We start from the raw sequence: 17,962 nt of genomic DNA, 5'->3' as shown, positions 1-17,962 counted from the left end.
TCCTTAGTGCCCCACAGTGCCTGTGGGTTAGACAGGGCATGGGGCATAATATTCATTAGCATCGATCATGAAAGCTTCATCTAGAGATACAGTTTTCTTTATGAATTCCAGATGTTCTAATGCCATCAAGAGAGGTCACCTAGGAATCTTACACCATGGAGTGACTGGGCCATCAAACTCATGCCCTGAGAATCAGACTGACGTGAAAACTCGTTTATATGCGACCTTTTCACTCATTTGATACCTGGTTAACAGGCAGATTATGCTCGCCTTCATCACCCCAACTGTTTTAGCAATTTTAGTTTGCACGTAAGTAGCCTAACGTAATCTTTCTCTAGTCTCTGCTCGGGCAGAGCTATTGTAGGGAAAAAGTGGGGATTTTTGTTTTTGTTTTAATATCCTACTGAACTACAGATGAATAGTATTTCCACTCTTCCATTGGAAGATACTTAACAGGCAGGCCCATTCTGCTGTGGGAAGATTGTTTTCACTGCACGTCCAATATGAATACTCGTGACGGTTCACAGCTTTGCCTCTGCAGCCCCTCACCCTTCCTAGGTGTTCACCCTCTTCTGGCCTCTTTTCCATTGAGGGAACAGGCGTCCTAGGCCTTGCCGAGTTCTCTGTGTAACTGGACTGGCCTCTAAGTGCCTCTGATCCCTGATGGCATTTGGTCGTACCTTATCTTGAAGGAGAGATAGAATGTGTCCTATGTCTCTTCCTTACTGACTTCCCCTTAATTGTTCTCTCTCCTGAAAGGTCAGGGTCCATTTCTTCTTCCTTGCTGTCACTGCAGGAGAATGTTCTGATAAAGTAATACTCACTGAGGTGCCAGGAACTTAAACTCTTACCTCTTTTCCGGAGTATTTGGGTTGCAAAATAGACTGGTCTTTAGATTTTAAAAACCCTATAAGAATCAACAGATGTAGAACAAGTTGTAGATCAGCCCACTTTAGGGGGCTCATGGAGAGAGTCCCTTGTGGACAGCTCTTTTGAGCTGTTGTGATGCCTGGTTGCAGGCTGGAGTGGCTGGTGTGTAGGGACAGTCGGGATGGGCTCTATTGTCCTTTGATTAAGGTCAGCTTACTCACTGTAGATTTCTAGCGATGGCTCTGCCAGCAGCTTCTTTTCTCTTCTTTTAGAAAGGTCATGAGGGAGGGTAGGGAGAATGGAAAAGCAAAACGTGTCCTCCCTGGTGTGTATAGATAGGAGATCCTAGGAAAATATCTTTTAAAGGAGAAAGGAAGGATATGGACTAAAAAACCCTTTCACTGCAATATTTCCTTTCCAATCTTTCATCGTTCTTGTTTTTCCCAGTCTCTTTTTGTGTGCCTGTGCTCTTGAATATGTAGCCTAAACATATTGCATGTGAATTTGTATAATCTCCCTTCTCCCCTCTTAATATGCTATTATAACAATTTTTATGTTATTATAAAATCTTTATAGCCGTCATTTTAATTGTCTATGCAACTCTTCGTTATGTAAAGATACATACTGTATTACTCTATTTTTATTGGACATTGGAAATGTTCATATTTTTCACTATCATAAATAACAGTTTGGTTAATATTTTATGTATATTTCCTTAATATCTAGGATTGTTTTCTTGGACCAGTGTCCTAGGTAGCCCAAATAAAAATTTACGTTTTCCCCAGTCTCAACAGAGTGTGGCATTCAAGTGGTATGACCCAAATTCAACACTGAAAGCATTTTAGAGCAATGTAGGTTTTTACTAAACATTTTCTTGAAGGGGATTGCAAAGAAGCATTATATCACACACCACACAGTGAGTCTTTCTAAAACTATCCTTTGCCCATATCTGTCTCTCCAAGATCTTGATCGTCATGGTAGTTACCTTGTCAACTTTTCCTTCTCTTTCCATGGGTTCTAAAACTATTCTCAGTCACAGAGATTTATTGTCCACAGAACATCCCCTTCCAGAGCACCCCTCTATCCCCACACACCTTCCTCCCCAAGTATCATAAGCTTTTCTTATATAGAATGACCTACCCTCTCTCCTCTACCTCACCATCTATCACTCTCACCCTACCCCTCAGGAAATCAATCTTTGTTTGCTGTATATCCCTTAGAACATGTAGGAGGGGAAATTGGTGATTGTTAGTGTTTAGTGACTTTGTTCTAATTACCACTGAAAGGAGAATAATAACCTCAGAATATATTCATTTGAGTATCATTGACACCTGTCATCAAAGATATCAATTTTGTGCTATTGTATATTCACACCTGTGCAAGTATGAGTATTTATAGCTAATACTTACTTCATTCTTGTGGCAGGCAGCTTCCGAAATGGCCCCCAATGACCTCTGTCTTCTGGAGACCATGCCATTGTATAGTCCCCTCCCTTTGAGTTTGGGCTGCATTTAGCGACTAGCTTCTAGTGGCTAGAATGTGGCACAGGTGATAAGATGTCACTTCGGAGATTTGGCTACCAAGGGACAATGGTTTTTGTCTTAGGTGCATTCTTGTGATTGCTTTGTGAGCTGCCCAGTGGAGAGGCCCGTGTGACAAGAAACTGAGGGAGGTTAGAGTCAGTAGTCAGTGGGGAACTAAGGGCCTCAGGCCAACAGCTTGGTTCCAGTGAGGAACAACCGAATCCTGCCACCAATCACGTGAGTGAGCTTGGAGGCAGATCCTTCTCTAGTCAAGCCTTCAGGTGAGTCTGCAGCCCTGGCCAGCACGTCTATTGAAGGCTTGTGAGAGACCCTGAGACAGAGGCACCCAGTTGAGTCACGCCCAGATTCCTGACACATAGGAACAGTGAGATGATAAATATTTGCTGTTTTTAGCTGCTAAGTTTTTTAGTGAGGTTTTCTGAACTTGTTTCATTCTATTCTATTCTGTTTTACATTTTGATGGGCAGGATTTTGCTTTGTGAGAATAATGTTTATTGCCTGTGTGTGTGTGTGTGTGTGTGTGTGCGTGCGTGCGTGCACGCACATGAGCCAAGTGTGCACATTCCTGTTCAGAGAAGTGCTCATTTCACTTACAAAAATCCCAAATACCTGAGTCCTAGACTTACCCAGCTCAGCCTAGTAGCAGCTGTGAGGGTGGACCAATAGGGCAGAGAAGCAGGAAGTGAAAATGGGGCATGATTACCTTGAGATAATGTGGCTGGGTGAACCCTCTTACACCTTTACTTCAGTTTAAACTCTGTAGATCTCACCTGTTCTGGAATGGATTCTGTTTTGCTTCAAGGATGGGCTCCTAAACTGTGGTTCCAGAAGAACTACATGGCGAGTCACCCTTTGGCTATTAATACATTACCCATGACAGAGACAGAGTTAAGGAACAGGCAGAATGATTTGAGATTGCTTCCTGGAAAGTCAAGATCTTTTCAAACAAAGTTAACATTATTGGGTGAATTTTTGAAGCTGCATCTAAACGTGCATCTACAATTTTGCAAACACAGTCATTTGCAATCTCAAATAATGGGATTTAGGCATCGACCTCGTGGAAGGAATCAGGTTTAGAGGCCCTTTGCGAACCAGGGTATGCCACAAATAATATTTAATTCAACTTTCCCTTATATTTTTTAAATGGTGTAGCAATTTAAAAATACATTACATTCAAAATAATACATGCAGGGTCAGGAGGGGAGATGTGAAAGCTCAGCTTGCAAGCGGAAATCAGTTTCTCCTTTGCTGAGGGGGGCCACCCATATGCTGCATGTCTGGTTGCATCATGGCCTTGGAAGAGCTGCCTTAATGCCGAAAGCAAATGCAGTGTTCGAAAGCTACACGTGGTCGTCAGTCCAGTGCACTGAGGAAAACAGAACACTCACCTCTTTGGTTGAAGTCAAGACCTGTTGGACTCACGTGGTGATCATGCTTAGCATAGATGAGTTCTGCAAAGGAGGGGAAATAAGGGGACATAAGTAGCTGTAGACTTAAGTGAATTCTTTACTATGAAGGGAAGGCATCATATTTGACCCTGCCTTGGGAAATCTGAAAAGATTTCTGTGTGTCAAAAAGAATTCAGAGATAGCCACAACCACTCACCTAATTCAGTGTAAGAAAAATTCCAAGATACAAATGGAAACACCATTTCTTCTTTCCCCAGCTTCTTGGCTGGTTTCTCTGGAATTAGAGACACATGGCTTCCAAATGCTTATTCCACCCTGATGATTATGTGAAGGACATGAGAAGTAGTCCTTCAGCTCAGAGACAGACAAATCTCACTAATAAACTTTCAGAGGGGAGCAAATTTGATTGTTCTCAGTGGGTGAGATTTCAGAGGTTATTGTCCTTTGAGGAGGGGTCAGGAGAGGCCCACGTGGAGTAAAGCACTTTGACTGCTCTAGTCTTCCTGAAACTCAGATTGCCATTTAGGGCTTGTTCCCTACATAAAGAAGTGGGGACACTGAATACATTGATAGTAGTGAGCTGGGTTTAGTAGCCTTGACTAGGGAATCTGAGAATTGGAGGGTCAGGGAGAGGCCTAGAGAGAGAAGAAGGAGAAGGATATTGAGCTGAGTGGTCCAAGGAGAAAGCATCCAGCTGAAGGCTCAGAGGCTGTTTAACCCATCGATTGGATACAGGGTCGCAGGCATGCAGAATCACCCTTTTTCTTGTTGAGGAAATCTAAGGGTGCTCTGCTCCAGGTTGGGTTAGGGGTATATATTAATCTGCTTAGGCTGCCATTACAAACTGCCACAGACTGGGTGGCATCAACAGTAGAAGTGTATTTTTTCCCACTTCTGGAGGCTGGAAGTACGAGTTCAGGGTGCCAGCATGGTTGGTTTCTGGAGAGGACTCTCTTCTTGGCTTGTAGATGGCCACCTTTTTGCTGTGTCCTCACATCGTGGAGAGGAAAAGCTAGCTCTCTGGTGTTTCCTCTTATAAGGATGCTAATGTGATCATGGGGACTCCACCGTGATGACTTTATCTAAACCTAATTACTTCCCAAAGGTCTCATCTCCAGATACCATTGCCTTGGGGGTTAAAGGTTCAACATATGAATGGTGGGGGGTGGTGGGGGGGCGGACAGGCACAATTCAGTCCATAGCAGTGTGTAAAGCAGGGAAGACCTTAAGAAGAAATGCAAACTTTCCAGAGAACTTCTCACCAGGAAGAGTCCTGGAGCAGAAGTGTCTCAGGCTTGTAGGAAAAGAGGGAGAGGCAATGCCAAAACTACAAAAATAATTTTTAAAAGACACAAACACAATTTAACTACTTTTGTTCTGGTTGTAGAGTCAATACAAGCTTATTGTATACGTTCAAGGAAAGGCAGGAAAAGAAAATAATTCCTTCTAATTTCACTGCCCAGAAAACACCACTTAAAAAATCAAGTACTTCTTCATAGACTTTTTCCCCTATTATAATATAGTATAATTTTCAATATATTTAAGTTTTAATTACAATTGAGATCATGCTGTTTATAAAATTTTGTATCTTTTTAAAACATACTTGAACATCTTCCTGTACCATTCTCTACACTCTCTAAACATAATTTAAAACTTGCATTACTTACAGTGTATCTTAATGGGTGGCTATATAATCATTTAATATTATTATTAAATATTAAATAATCATTAATATTATATTATTTTATATTGATCTTGCTTCTGCACTTTTACTATTAAGGAAGGCAGTGGAATGTTGTTTTGAAAACCTTTAAGTAATTATCTTTTCAAGGTCTGATTATTATAATTTTTAAGGATAGACTACCCAAACTACATATATATATAAATATTAGCATGCCAAATTGTTCTCTGGAAAGTTTGTACCAATTTGCACTCCAACTAGTGAAATACCATTTCAATGCACCTCATAAAAATTTAATTTAAAAAAGTAATCTGGTTTAATATGCAAAAATGCATTTTCCTTGTTTTAATTTGCATTTCTTATCAGACTGGTGAGTTTAGACATATATTTATTAGCCATTGTATTTCTTTTATGTGACCATCTGTTTTTGCTTCTTCTTTATTATGGGCATTTTTATATGGTCTCATTTTGTTTCAATATTGTCTCCAGTTTGTTCTTTGGATTTTAATTGCCTTATGATATCAAACATACTTTTTACTTAAAAAAAATGATCAAATCTTTTTCTTTTTCCTGTTATAATGTCTTCTATTACTTTATGTTTATATCATGCCCTCAGCCTGTGGTCATGTAAATATTAGCTGAAGTTTTCTGATTTGTAATGCTTGTTTACTAAACAGTATATATAATATGTATATATTATATATTATATTATATATATTAAAGACTGTGCATTCTCCTATATTATGCTTCAGAAATCTCATATTGATAGTTGTCTATTTCCTCTTATGACTATAATTTAATCATTTTTATAATTTAATAATTTTATCCATACTGATGGATATTTTTAGGTTTTATAGGATTTTTATTTTTTTAAGTAATTAAAATCCAATGAACATCTTCCCACTTAATTCTGTGCCCATATTTCTGACTGTTTCCTCTGATGGTTTCCTGCAGGAGAAACTCTGGTCAGAAGTTAGGGACCGTTGATGTTGGTAGCGTTTGTCAGCAGCCTTTATTCTGCTGGATTGGTCAGTCCTCTGTGCCCTGAGCCAGACCAGACTGTGTTTAATTATTGTTTATAACACAACATAGTGCCTGGCTGGGCAAGTCTCCTCTCCTGCAAAACATAACAAAACAAAAAAACAAAAATAGAACCTTTTCTTCTTTTTCCAAATATTCTTGACTTATCTTACTCATTTGTCCGTCCAGATAAATTTTTTTTTTTTGTGGTACGCGGGCCTCTCACTGTTGTGGCCTCTCCCGTTGCGGAGCACAGGCTCCGGACGCGCAGGCTCAGCGGCCATGGCTCACGGACCCAGCTGCTCCGTGGCATGTGGGATCTTCCCAGACCGGGGCACGAACCCGTGTCCCCTGCATTGGCAGGCGGACTCTCCACCACTGCGCCACCAGGGAAGCCCCATCCAGATAAATTTGAAATAACTTCATCATTTTTCAAAATTTCCCTCTTTCCCCCTCCCTATAAAGCAACTATTTAGATTCTTGATTAGAATTGCAGCAAAGCTGTAAATTCATTTGGCAAGAACTGAATAGTTTCGATATCCAGTTTTCATTTTTGGCCATATGGTTTGTCTCTCCTTTTTCACTATTTCTCTGTTCCTCAGTAAAAGTTGTATTGTTTTCTTTATACCAGTCTTACACATTTCTAGTTAATATTATTTCTAGGAATTGTTACTTTTGGTGCTATTGTAAGTAAAGATATTTCGTACATAACATCTTTCTTCAGATTGGCATGACCGAATTGGATAGCCATGAGGTGTATTTGTAATTTGCCTACATGCACATATAGTTGGTGCCCTAAGATTCTTCTGTTTTTCTTTTAAATGTTGATTTTTAAAAATTTATTTATTTAGGCCGTGCTGGGTCTTAGTTGCGGCATACGGGATCTTTAGTTGCAGCGTGTGGACTCTTAGTTGCGTCATGCAAACTCTTATTTGCGGCACGCCCAGACCAGGGATCGAAGCCTGGCCCCCTTGCATTGGGAGTGCAGAGTCTTACCCACTGGACCACCATGGAAATCCCGGTGCCCTAAGATTCTTTACATTATAAAGAAAATACATGGTTTAGGAAATTTTAAATGACTAGGAGAGTGTGATATGGCTAGAGATTCATTCCTGTCGGGGAGTGGGGGGTTGAGGATTTACATAGGAGAAGAGCTTTGCCCTTAATAGCTTTATGACATTGGGCAATTGTACTTAATCAGCTGGTGTCCTTTCTGACTGATGGGGCATCAGTACACCCTGCCATTGCCTCCTGGCTGAATGTCAGTCCTCTAGCCTGGCAAGTAGTAAGTGCTTAATAAATATTAGATATAAAATTAATAGTAAAACAACTTATAATATGAGAGGATAATTGGAAGAAATGACCATCCTCGTTAATTTGGTGGCAGATAACACTTAGCATCTCTTTGAAAGTGAGCAAGGTCTGCATATCCTTTTTTTCCCCTCTACATTCAAATCACATTTATTACCTAATAGTCAGTGTTTGTATTTCTGATCTGTTTTTCCAGGTATCAGCATATGTCTTATTATTATACATGTTAAAGCTATTTTTAGAGAAAAATATTTCTAGCTTGATGTTAATGAAATTCATAAAACCATAAACTAAAGATTGTGTTGAATCAGATCCTGTGTGCTTTTACAGACGTGATGCAAATGTTGAGACGAATCCACGCAGATTGCCAAGGGAGTGTGGCCAGAAACCGCAAGCACCAAAAGAGTATTAGAAGAAATGTCATGATTGCTCAGAAGCTGAAGGGCCCAGGTTAGCCTGGTATGCCAAGTGAAGGCTTCTTGGAGATGGGATTGAAGAACCTTGAAGAGTGGGTTGACTTGGCAAGTAAGAAAGGGAGACAGGTTTTCCTGGGAAGGGAAGCTGATTAGAACAAAGCCGAAGTCATAGTATGTCTGGAGAGCAGTTAGTAGATCTACTAGAATAGGGTTTTTCAGCCTCAGCATTTTTGACATTTTGGTCTGGATAATTATCCTCTGCATTGTAAGAGGTTTAGCTGGATTCCTGGCCTCTATTCCATAATGCTCACAGTACTCCTCTAGTTGTGAAGAACAGAAATGTGTCTAATCTTCAGATACTGCCAAATGTTCTCTGAGAGGCACCCCCCTCCCCCCACTGAGAATCGCTGTGCTAGGAAAATAGGATTTGCATTGAGGGGCAATGAGAAATGAAGCTAGAGATATAGACTAGATTCAGACTGTGAAGGGCTTCAAATGCCAGGTGAGCGGTTTAGACGTGTCTCTCTGGGTAATGGAGGGCATTCATATTTGTGCAGGGGAATGACATGATATTCGTGTTCTATGAAGGTTCATTAACATTAGGCACTTTCCTTGAGATGCTTAAGTGCCTTGTGTGCAACTCTCTGTCAATAGATAAGCTACTGATTTTCCTCAAGACAGATGCAAATCTTCTAAAGTATCTTGATCTCAAGTTTCATTCTCCAATGAAAAATTATGGAGTTGTGGACTTTTAAAAATATATGCCTAGTATATATTTTTAAATAATTCATTTCTGTTTATACTTTAATTGATACATTACAGATTTTTATTGAGCTAATGATTTAATCATTTTAACACACACTCTATTCTTTCTTGTCCTCTTCTAACTTTTGTACACATAAAAGTAATCTTCACCAAATTATAGTTGTAATATGTCCCTGCATTTATGTCTTTTTTTTTTCACTTTTAAACAACCTAAGTAATTTTCTGTATATGGGCCTAGTATTTATAATGATCATTTTCAAGTGGCAGAATATTGCACTGAATTGAGAAACTCTCTTTTATAGTAGAGAATTATGGAAAAGTTAGAGTGGAAAGGACCCTGAGAGATGATCTGGTCTAGTGATTTCTCCACTAGTGCTCTCAGAAGTTCTGTGGGGCTTCTGATAAATTGCCCCAGGCACTACCTGGTACACAGAGAAGCCTTAGGGGTGCTAAGTGATCAGGTCCTTGGCCCCATCATTTTTGCTTCAGCCAGAACTACTCAGCTTCTTAATGTTTTATATATCAGGCTTACGCGTAAGATTTCTTTTGAAGATAGAAGACCATTCATTAAAGAAACGAACAAAAATGTTTATAAAATCATTGATCTAGACTGGTCTTTTCATTTTACACAAGCTGCATACTGGTATAAGAGTCTTCAAGTTATCCTTCCTTAGTGCTTGCACCACCCTGAAATGTCCAGTTCCATAGCGTAGATGCTTACTGAATGGCTAAAATCTTGCCAAAGAACCTAAGCTATTGTGCTAATGAGGACACTACCTGATGACCCTCTACTCTGTCCAGGGGCTCACCATGTTTTGGTGAGAAGATAAATGTCCACACTCAGGTGGAAATGATTTTGACAAGTTAAGTGATCATTTGTAGAACCAGGTGTGAGAGAGGGTGAAAGACTATGGTGATTGGATTGGAGGAAATTAACACTTCATTTACTTGGTGGCAAATGGCACTGAGCCCAGGTGTTGTGACTACACCCTAGCTTGTTTTGTTCTCACAGGGATGTTTAAAACAGGAAATACCGTTAGGCAGTTAGGCTTTTTCATCTGTCAGCAAATTGCTTTTCAAAAGCAGCAGTTTTCCTTCCATGTACATGTTTGTTTGTATCTGAATCTAGCAGTTGACGTGTGTATTACTACCTTGATCTCCTTTGCTTACAAATACAATGAGGGAAAAAACTGTCTTTCGAGAATTCTCAAATTCTCCCAAGTCAGGACTCATCCCCCCCTTTAGGCCTCTTACTCAGATCTGCTCTTTGGAAAGACAGCCTGAATGATGGATTAGGGCCATGCCCCACCCCTTTTCATCTCCCCACTGGCCAGCTGTGTCATATTCAGACATTCTCCAGCCTTTTCCCTTAACGGTGTTGAAGAGAATCTGTCAAGTAATTCAGGCAGAACCATGCACAGTAGAGGCAGAGAGAGAGCCCTGGGGTGGGGTCCCTGCTCTGCCCACTGAGCATTTCAGATGGTTACGAGGAGATTGAAGCGTCGCAAAGGTCGGACCCCGGAACCCGTCTGATCTATAAAAGGTACCAAAGTGTGCAGTAATTGCCAAGGAGCTGGGCCAGAAGCACTGGAGGGTTTAAAATGGGATGGCCATGCACTTGTCCGAGTGATGCTGGGAACGAGAGGTCCAGGAACCTGCGTCATACATTTCTAAGCTCCCCCCCCCGCCCCATTTAACAAGTGTCGCTTAAAGAAGTAACAGTGAAATAGGACAAATAGAGCTGGGTTTTATGACTATTTTCTACTTCCGTGGAAGAAGAGATTTGAAACATGAGTGACATGATAGGGGGAGTGATGCCATGTCTCCTTTCGTTCTTTTCTTTCTTTTTTATTATTTTAATGTGAGATTTGTTAGGATTTTCCAGAGCAAAGAGAAACTCCGCACGTTAGGAAGAGAAAATCCCTGACCTGTGAGGTGTAGTGAAAAGAGCCTGAGAAGGAGTCAGGGCTTTCAGGTGCTAATTGTGTTTCTGCCACTGGAGTAGCAGTCAGGCCTTGGGGCACTCATAGGCTTCCTGTGGCTTTCTGCATCTTCGTCTGTAGAATTTAAAGAGCTGACTAGAAGGTCTTGAAGGTTTGGTCCAATGCTTTCATCCCAGGAGTCAATGATCCGCTCGTAGCCTGAGTGTTGATCTCCAACATTAAGTGGTGGCAGGAGAGAAAATCCTGTCCACTCCCCTGATAGAGAGAATTTTGTGTCTCAGATGATGGACAAGGGAAAACCTGCGGTGGATTGACCCAAGGTGCTCGTTAAAAACGCAAATTCTTGGGCCCCAGCCTGAAACTCTTGATGTGAATCTGCAGACCCTGGCTTCAGGAATCTATTTCAGCTCTCTCAGTAATTTCTTTGCCCAGTAGGTTTTAGAAACCAGAGGAGGTGGCTAGGAAGTGGTTTTGAAAACCAGGGAGGCAAGTGAGTGGGGTCCTAGGTGTTGTGCTTTGAGTCCTACCGACTGGGGCCCCTTACCAAAACCCCTCTCCTTTCTCCACAGTACTTGACATCCACCGTGAAAGAGTAGTTCCAACTAGTGAAGACATTGCCACCTCCAGGCATCTTTTAAAAATGCATACACTCCATGCTAAATGAGATAATACATTTAAGTGTGCTTCGAAAGCTGGAAGGCATTATTAAAATGCTTTGTAACTGTAAAATGCTGTATAGATGTTAGTCATTATTAAAATAATACCTCTAGTTTTTATTAACCCTATGGCATAAATGAGGTTATGGATTTTATCTGTGTCCATTTAGATGTACTTACTAAGGATTTCTATTCAAGAGACTGTTTGGAGTCCCTACTCTGTGAATAGTATATTCATACAAAGGGACATAAAGGACAGTAGGTGTGGGTTATTGTTCCAATGCTTAATTATCTCTTAAGTAATAAAATTGTACTTCCAAACCCATTGCCGTGGAACTTTGCGGTGCCTTTGGACTGTGTGTGGCAGGTATTTTCTCAGCCTGGCTGTGGGCTCATCCCTTTGACTTGTGTTGACAAAGTTTAGCAGATATGACACAGCAGAAACTTTTAAAGTGCCTGCCTGGTTGGGGTATGCGTCTTTTCCCTCTGCCATCCCATGGTAGCTGTGACCCCCTCATTCCAGGCTCCATAATGAGGAACATGAGGCACACATAGACCTGTACCTCTGCACAGCCCAGCTCTGCCCCAATTCCTAGCTTGGAGCGGAGTCTTCCATGGAGCCCAGTCTAGACAAGCTAATTCCCTAGCTGGCCCTGGATGTATGAGCATAAATAACTGTTTGTAAGCCATTGCATTTTAGCATGGGTTATTATGCAGCAAAAGCTAGTGATACAGTAGGGCAAAGAAAATGGTGACACATGGACTAGTGTCTGATACAAAGGATAGTGGTGAAGTGCCACAAGAGAGGTACCACCTGAGATGGCGGGGCCAGGGGAGGTGACATCAGTAAAGCCTTCATGGAGGAGGTGGCATTTGAGAGGAGCCTTGACAGATGGTTTCAGTTTCCATAGGCAGACCTCTGTTTGTGCTCACGGGCCTTCTGGTGTGACGTAATGGTGGCATATCAGGCAGAGGAAGGAGCAGGAGAAGAGCCTCAAAGTAGGAGAACATGCGGTGTGTTTAGAAAATGTTAATAGTTCAATCTATCGGGAAGTTCAAGTTCTACGCTCATGAGAGAAGAGATGCCGGTAAGGCTGGAAAAGAAGATTAAAACGATAACTTAGAGGCTTTAAATGCCAGGTTGAAGATTTTGCAGTTAATACACTTGAAAGGCTCTGCTCAGTGATAGGCATACTTGGGACCAGCCATTAGGAAGGTCATTCTTGCAGTGAGATGAAGGGCAAATCATAGAAGGAAGAACTGGGGTCCAGGTGGCCCATTAAAAGGCTATTACTGGGGAGAGCAAATATTGGAAAGAGTAGATGGACCTTCAGGAACTTCTAGAAAATGTGCTTCACAGTTGAAAAAGAAAAAGAACATCTTGAAGAATAGAAAATAAATCTAAATCTAAATCCTTCTTCCATTCTAGAATGTTGTTTCCTGTCTTTATAATATCTAAAAACTCAAGTTCTACTTGGAACTAAATCAACAAGTTATAGTGACCACAGATTCAAAGACTTTACTAATAAATTTTTTAGTGAGTGTTTATATGCAGCATGATATTAACACACTTAATGGAAACCATACTCTGGACTTAGGTGTAATTTCCCCCAGTGTAAAAAGACACTAAAGCAATATTCCCTGTGCATTTTTGTATTTATTTGCTTGTTTTTTGGGGGCATGGGTGGGTGTTGTAGGCAGTGCCCCCTTGGTAAGTAGACTTTGAGACAGGAATTTGTGTGCAGCGGGTTTGGTGGAGCTCAGGAATAACACCCCTTTGAGGGGTGAGGCGGGCAGTGTTGTGGCCAGGGAAGGAGTCGGCTGGGAAGGAGTTTGCAGTGACTGATCCCATGAGAGCTGTGTAGCTGGGATGGCCCTTCAGAGATGTCCAGCCTTGAGCCAAGGGACTGAGCCTTCCTACCTCCACGCTGACTGTCCTTAAGTTGTGGGCTACCACTGGGGAAGAGCGTGAACTTGGTGAGGTGCTATCACCAGCTGTGGCAAATTCCGGAGAGGGACTCAGCTGGGAGTCATCAGCTATTCACACTTCCAACACTGGGAGTGAGTGCCTGGAAGAGAGTGGGGTCTGGATAGCACACCACTGTATCCACTACAGTGGGGCCAGAGAGGTTTGCTCCCAATCCTGTTCTTGTTCCTAAGAGGGAAATGAATTTTGATAATAATCACAGTAAATAACAAGGCAGTCATAAACAACGTTGTAAAATAAGTAACGATGATAATCATAAATTATCATTTATTGAGGGCTCATGCTGGGCCAAGTAATGTGCTTTGTCCATGACACCTGTTCCTGCGATTATCTTTTAACAAGCGTGCAAGCAGAACAATGCAGCGGCCCAGGGTCGAGGGCGTTGGCTGCAGACTGCCTAGGTTGGAATCGTGGTTGTGCTGCGTATTAGCCGTGTGTTCTTGGGCACCCAGGGCCTCAGTTTCTTCATTTGTAAAATGGGATTAGCACCGATAGTCTGTCCCGTAATGTTTGGGTGAGTGTTATGAATAAGGAAAGAGTGGGGCTGATATTTCGGTGTTGAAAGCCCGCACTGTCAAGTTTAATTTTTGGTGTTTGTGGGAGGAGAGGCCAGAGAAGGGTGCCACAGCAGGGGTGCTTCTCAGCAAGAGGGTGTTCGGTGTTTTGGCAGTGGGAGGGTCAGGGCTAAAAGTACAGGGAAGGAGGGCAGTGCGATGGGTAGGAGGCTGCAGGAGAGAGTCGGCTCACAGGTTCTACAAGCCTTTCTCACAAAAACCCTGCCGCAAAAAGAACGAAACCTAGGGAGTCAACACTTTATTCTTTTGTTCTGAACCTCATCCTTGGTGGTTTGTCTGAGGGAGCTCCACTGCTGGCTTTCCCCCAGGCCATGGAATGTGTCTATTTAGATGCTTTCATTCAGCCCCACTATGGTGCCAGGCTCCATCAGATACTTTTTGATGGAGGTAAAGGTCTTTTAGGCTCAGAAATCTACCCTGGTTATAGAAAGAGGCTTGTCACTCCAGGTGTGACTGCTGAGACCAGAGAGAAGCCGCAGCAGCAGGGAGGTGACCATGGAGAAACTTACTGTTGTATGTCGTTAATCACTAATTGCTGAATCATTTTATTATACGGCAGCCATAAAATATCACTTGAGGTTTTACAGCCAGTTCTTGCTTTAAGAAAACAGTTTCTTATGTCAAAATGACTGTTAAATTAAGTGATTCCGTATTAAATATCCTATGGACTGCAGATGATTGATGGGGCTGTATAATGAATAAGAACCTTCTGGCTGCTCAGAGGAAATCAGCAGCCGTGTCTGGAGCAGCTATTGACCTCGGGAACCCAGGAGAGACATTACTGGCTTCTAAGAGACACCTGGACAATTAAAGTGGGAATGGAGTCTTGAGAAAATAGACTCAGCTTATGGACAAGGAAACTGAGACCCAGAGAGGTCAAGAGACTCGCTGGGAATCATGGTGTAGACAGTGACGCGGCACTGCATATATCATGCCGCTGTTACCCCTAATTATATATCATTCCCATTATTCCCAGCTGTCCTTACTATCCCCATTTTATAAATGACAAACCGAGTCTTGGAAAACTCTTTCATACATTACCTCAAGTACACAAGTACAGCCACTTCTGAGATAAGTTGTGATGTCTTCCAACGACACCTATGTGCATTTTGCCCTGAGTTTGCTTTTACGTATTCTAGGAGATGGTAGATCCAGTAAAATCACCTAAAACTAGATTGTTTTGGCCTTGCTAGGTATTTCCATTGAAGCATTCACAATTTCAGACTGGAAGTACTCTGGGGACGGTGACTATATACCGGCCACAGTTGCTTCCTTCAGAGATCAGCTGGGAGACCTGATCGTGAGGTGTCAGATGCTTGAGTGTTCACCTGTGTGATCCAGATAATTGTGCCACGAGAAACTGGAGGGTTGGGTGGGTCTCACAGGTGGCGGCACTTGAGCTACGGCGGCAAGGTGAGAGCTAGCAAAGCCAAAAGAAGGAGAACGTTTCAGCCAGGGCCGCAGCAGGAGCTAGAGGGTCCAAGACAGAAATAAGTGTGATGTTTTGGAGGTGCTGAGGAAGTCGGGGTTTCTGATGTACACTGGGTACACCTTGGCCAGGTAGGATGGGATCTGACTGTGAAGGGCTTAAAATCCAGGCAGAGGAGTTGAAACTCCTGGAGCTCATGTTGTCTTAATGTTTATCTTTGCTGATTTTTATCACCCGATCATTTGTACTTCTCTCTTCCCCCATCTATATTGTAAACTTCTTCTAGGCAGAGATCCTGCCAGACAGTTTATCTCTATATACATTGCCTCACACAGTGTTATATACAGAAATAATTACAGGGAAGAAAGAAGGAAGAAAGGAAATTAGGAGGCAAGAAGGGAGATCAGGAAGAAGGGAGGAGGGGAGAACAGACCTGCCTGCCGTATTGATAAAAGGCCCCTTGAAATAAGCCTGAAGAAGTTGCTAGGCAGAGGAGCTAAGCTGCCATGGAGAAAGCGTAGCCAGGCTCAGCTCTGCGGCAGTCCTGGTGTCCTCATGGTGGCAGCACTGGGCATCCTGCTAGCTCCCGTAGTGCCTGCAGGTGGCCCTAGAGGGCTACCCTAGCATTACTTCTCCACTCATTACTTAATTCTTTCAACAAAATTAATTCTTTCATTATTTGCTCGGAGCCAGGCACTGTGCTAGGCACCAGGCTATGATGGTAGACAAAACAGACATAGTCTTTGCCCCCTTAGTCCTTATAGCCCAGCAGGGAAAACAGATGGTAGTGAAATAATCAGGTAAAGATGTAATTGCTAACTGTGGTAAAAGCAACGAAGGATGAGTAAATATTGCGATGTGAGGGTAAAACCGAGGGACCCAGCTTAGTCTGGGAGTCTGGAAGGCCTGCCTTAATGGTGTATATGTAACAGGGAGTCTGACCTTGTCAGATACACAAATATACTTAAACTCAAACTATGTAGGGTGCAGGTATTGAGGAGTCTTTGTGCACGGGTCCATCTTTCTTAATCTCAGTGTGAATGAATATGAGGAGATTCAGTAGTTGTGGCTAGCATCAGGAATCCTAGGCTTAATCTAACTCTCCTGCTAAGAAATTATGTGTTTGTGGTTAATTGCCTTGTCCCCTTACACTTCAGCTTCCTTACCTGAATGAAGAATGAGAAATTTGTACCAGCATCATAGCTTCTCAAAGTATAGTCCAGGGACCAGAGCTGGTCCACAAACTGCTGCTGATTTGTTATAAGTATAAATAAGTACATCTATTGAGACTCTTTAGAAACTTCTGTAGCAGTGTGACATTCTATGATTTTTTTTTTTTTTTTTTTTTTTGTGGTACGCGGGCCTCTAGCTGTTGTGGCCTCTCCCGTTGCGGAGCACAGGCTCCGGACGCGCAGGCTCAGCAGCCATGGCTCACGGGCCCAGCCGCTCCGCGGCATGTGGGATCTTCCCGGACCGGGGCACGAACCCATGTCCCCTGCATTGGCAGGCGGAGTCTCAACCACTGCACCACCAGAGAAGCCCATTTTATGATATTTTTATTGCGTTTACAAAAATGTCAGTCTGTAATAGTTTAGGAAAATATATTCATTCCCAATTGGTTTGAAAACCAACTGTAACACAGTGACCTCTGAGAACCCTTCCGGCACCAAGAGCCTTTGATTCTAATTGGATGGGGTAGAAACTTTTAGATCAGTGTTATAAAATACCCAAGGTGAGTTCTAGAGCCTGGATCTGAGTGATTATGAATGAGAAGATGTTATTGTAGAAAGAACTGTTCTTCATCCTGGATCTCTGAGACATTAGCCAGATCAACTCCAATGCCAAAGAACACAAGACATGATATCATTGGAGTTGGGAAGTTGGTAATCTAAGAGGACAGTCACAACATGTTCTTTTCTGGCAACATACCTGATCTCCAGGCCAAAGCTGAAGACACCAGACCTGGCTCAGAGTATCTTCACAGAAGCGGTTAGAAGTAAAAATAAAGAAAAAAATCCAATTAATTCAAATGACCAAATATATATATATATATATGTATATATATATACATATATATATATGTTTATTCTTAATCCATTTCACTCCCATCAAATTCCTCAAAAGCTACTTTGATTTATAAATGGAATTTAGGAAGTGAGTAGTGTGAAATATAAACAATTTAAACTTTGAAAACTAGCTCCCATGAAGCAGAGAAAAAGTACTTAAAGGATTTCTATTTCTCAAGACTCTAGAAACACAATGAGTTACAGTGTTTAACTACTGTTATGGATGGTCCCCTGGGTAAACATTGTGCTTTATAAAAAGCTAATACCCAGAAAAGGTTTTTAAAAATTAA

At 41.9% G+C, this 17,962-nt stretch overlaps 1 protein-coding gene across 1 annotated transcript in view; it reads left to right on the top strand.

Annotated features, from left to right (window-relative positions):
• Positions 1 to 17,962, top strand: part of SORCS3 (sortilin related VPS10 domain containing receptor 3) — a 595,228-nt gene that overhangs the window by 373,327 nt on the left and 203,939 nt on the right. The window lies entirely within an intron of this gene.

Source organism: Phocoena phocoena, chromosome 16 (assembly GCF_963924675.1).
Source record: "Phocoena phocoena chromosome 16, mPhoPho1.1, whole genome shotgun sequence".
Lineage (NCBI taxonomy): Eukaryota > Metazoa > Chordata > Mammalia > Artiodactyla > Phocoenidae > Phocoena > Phocoena phocoena.
The sequence above is the reverse complement of the archived record's forward strand: the minus strand, read 5'-3'. Positions and strand labels throughout refer to the sequence as shown.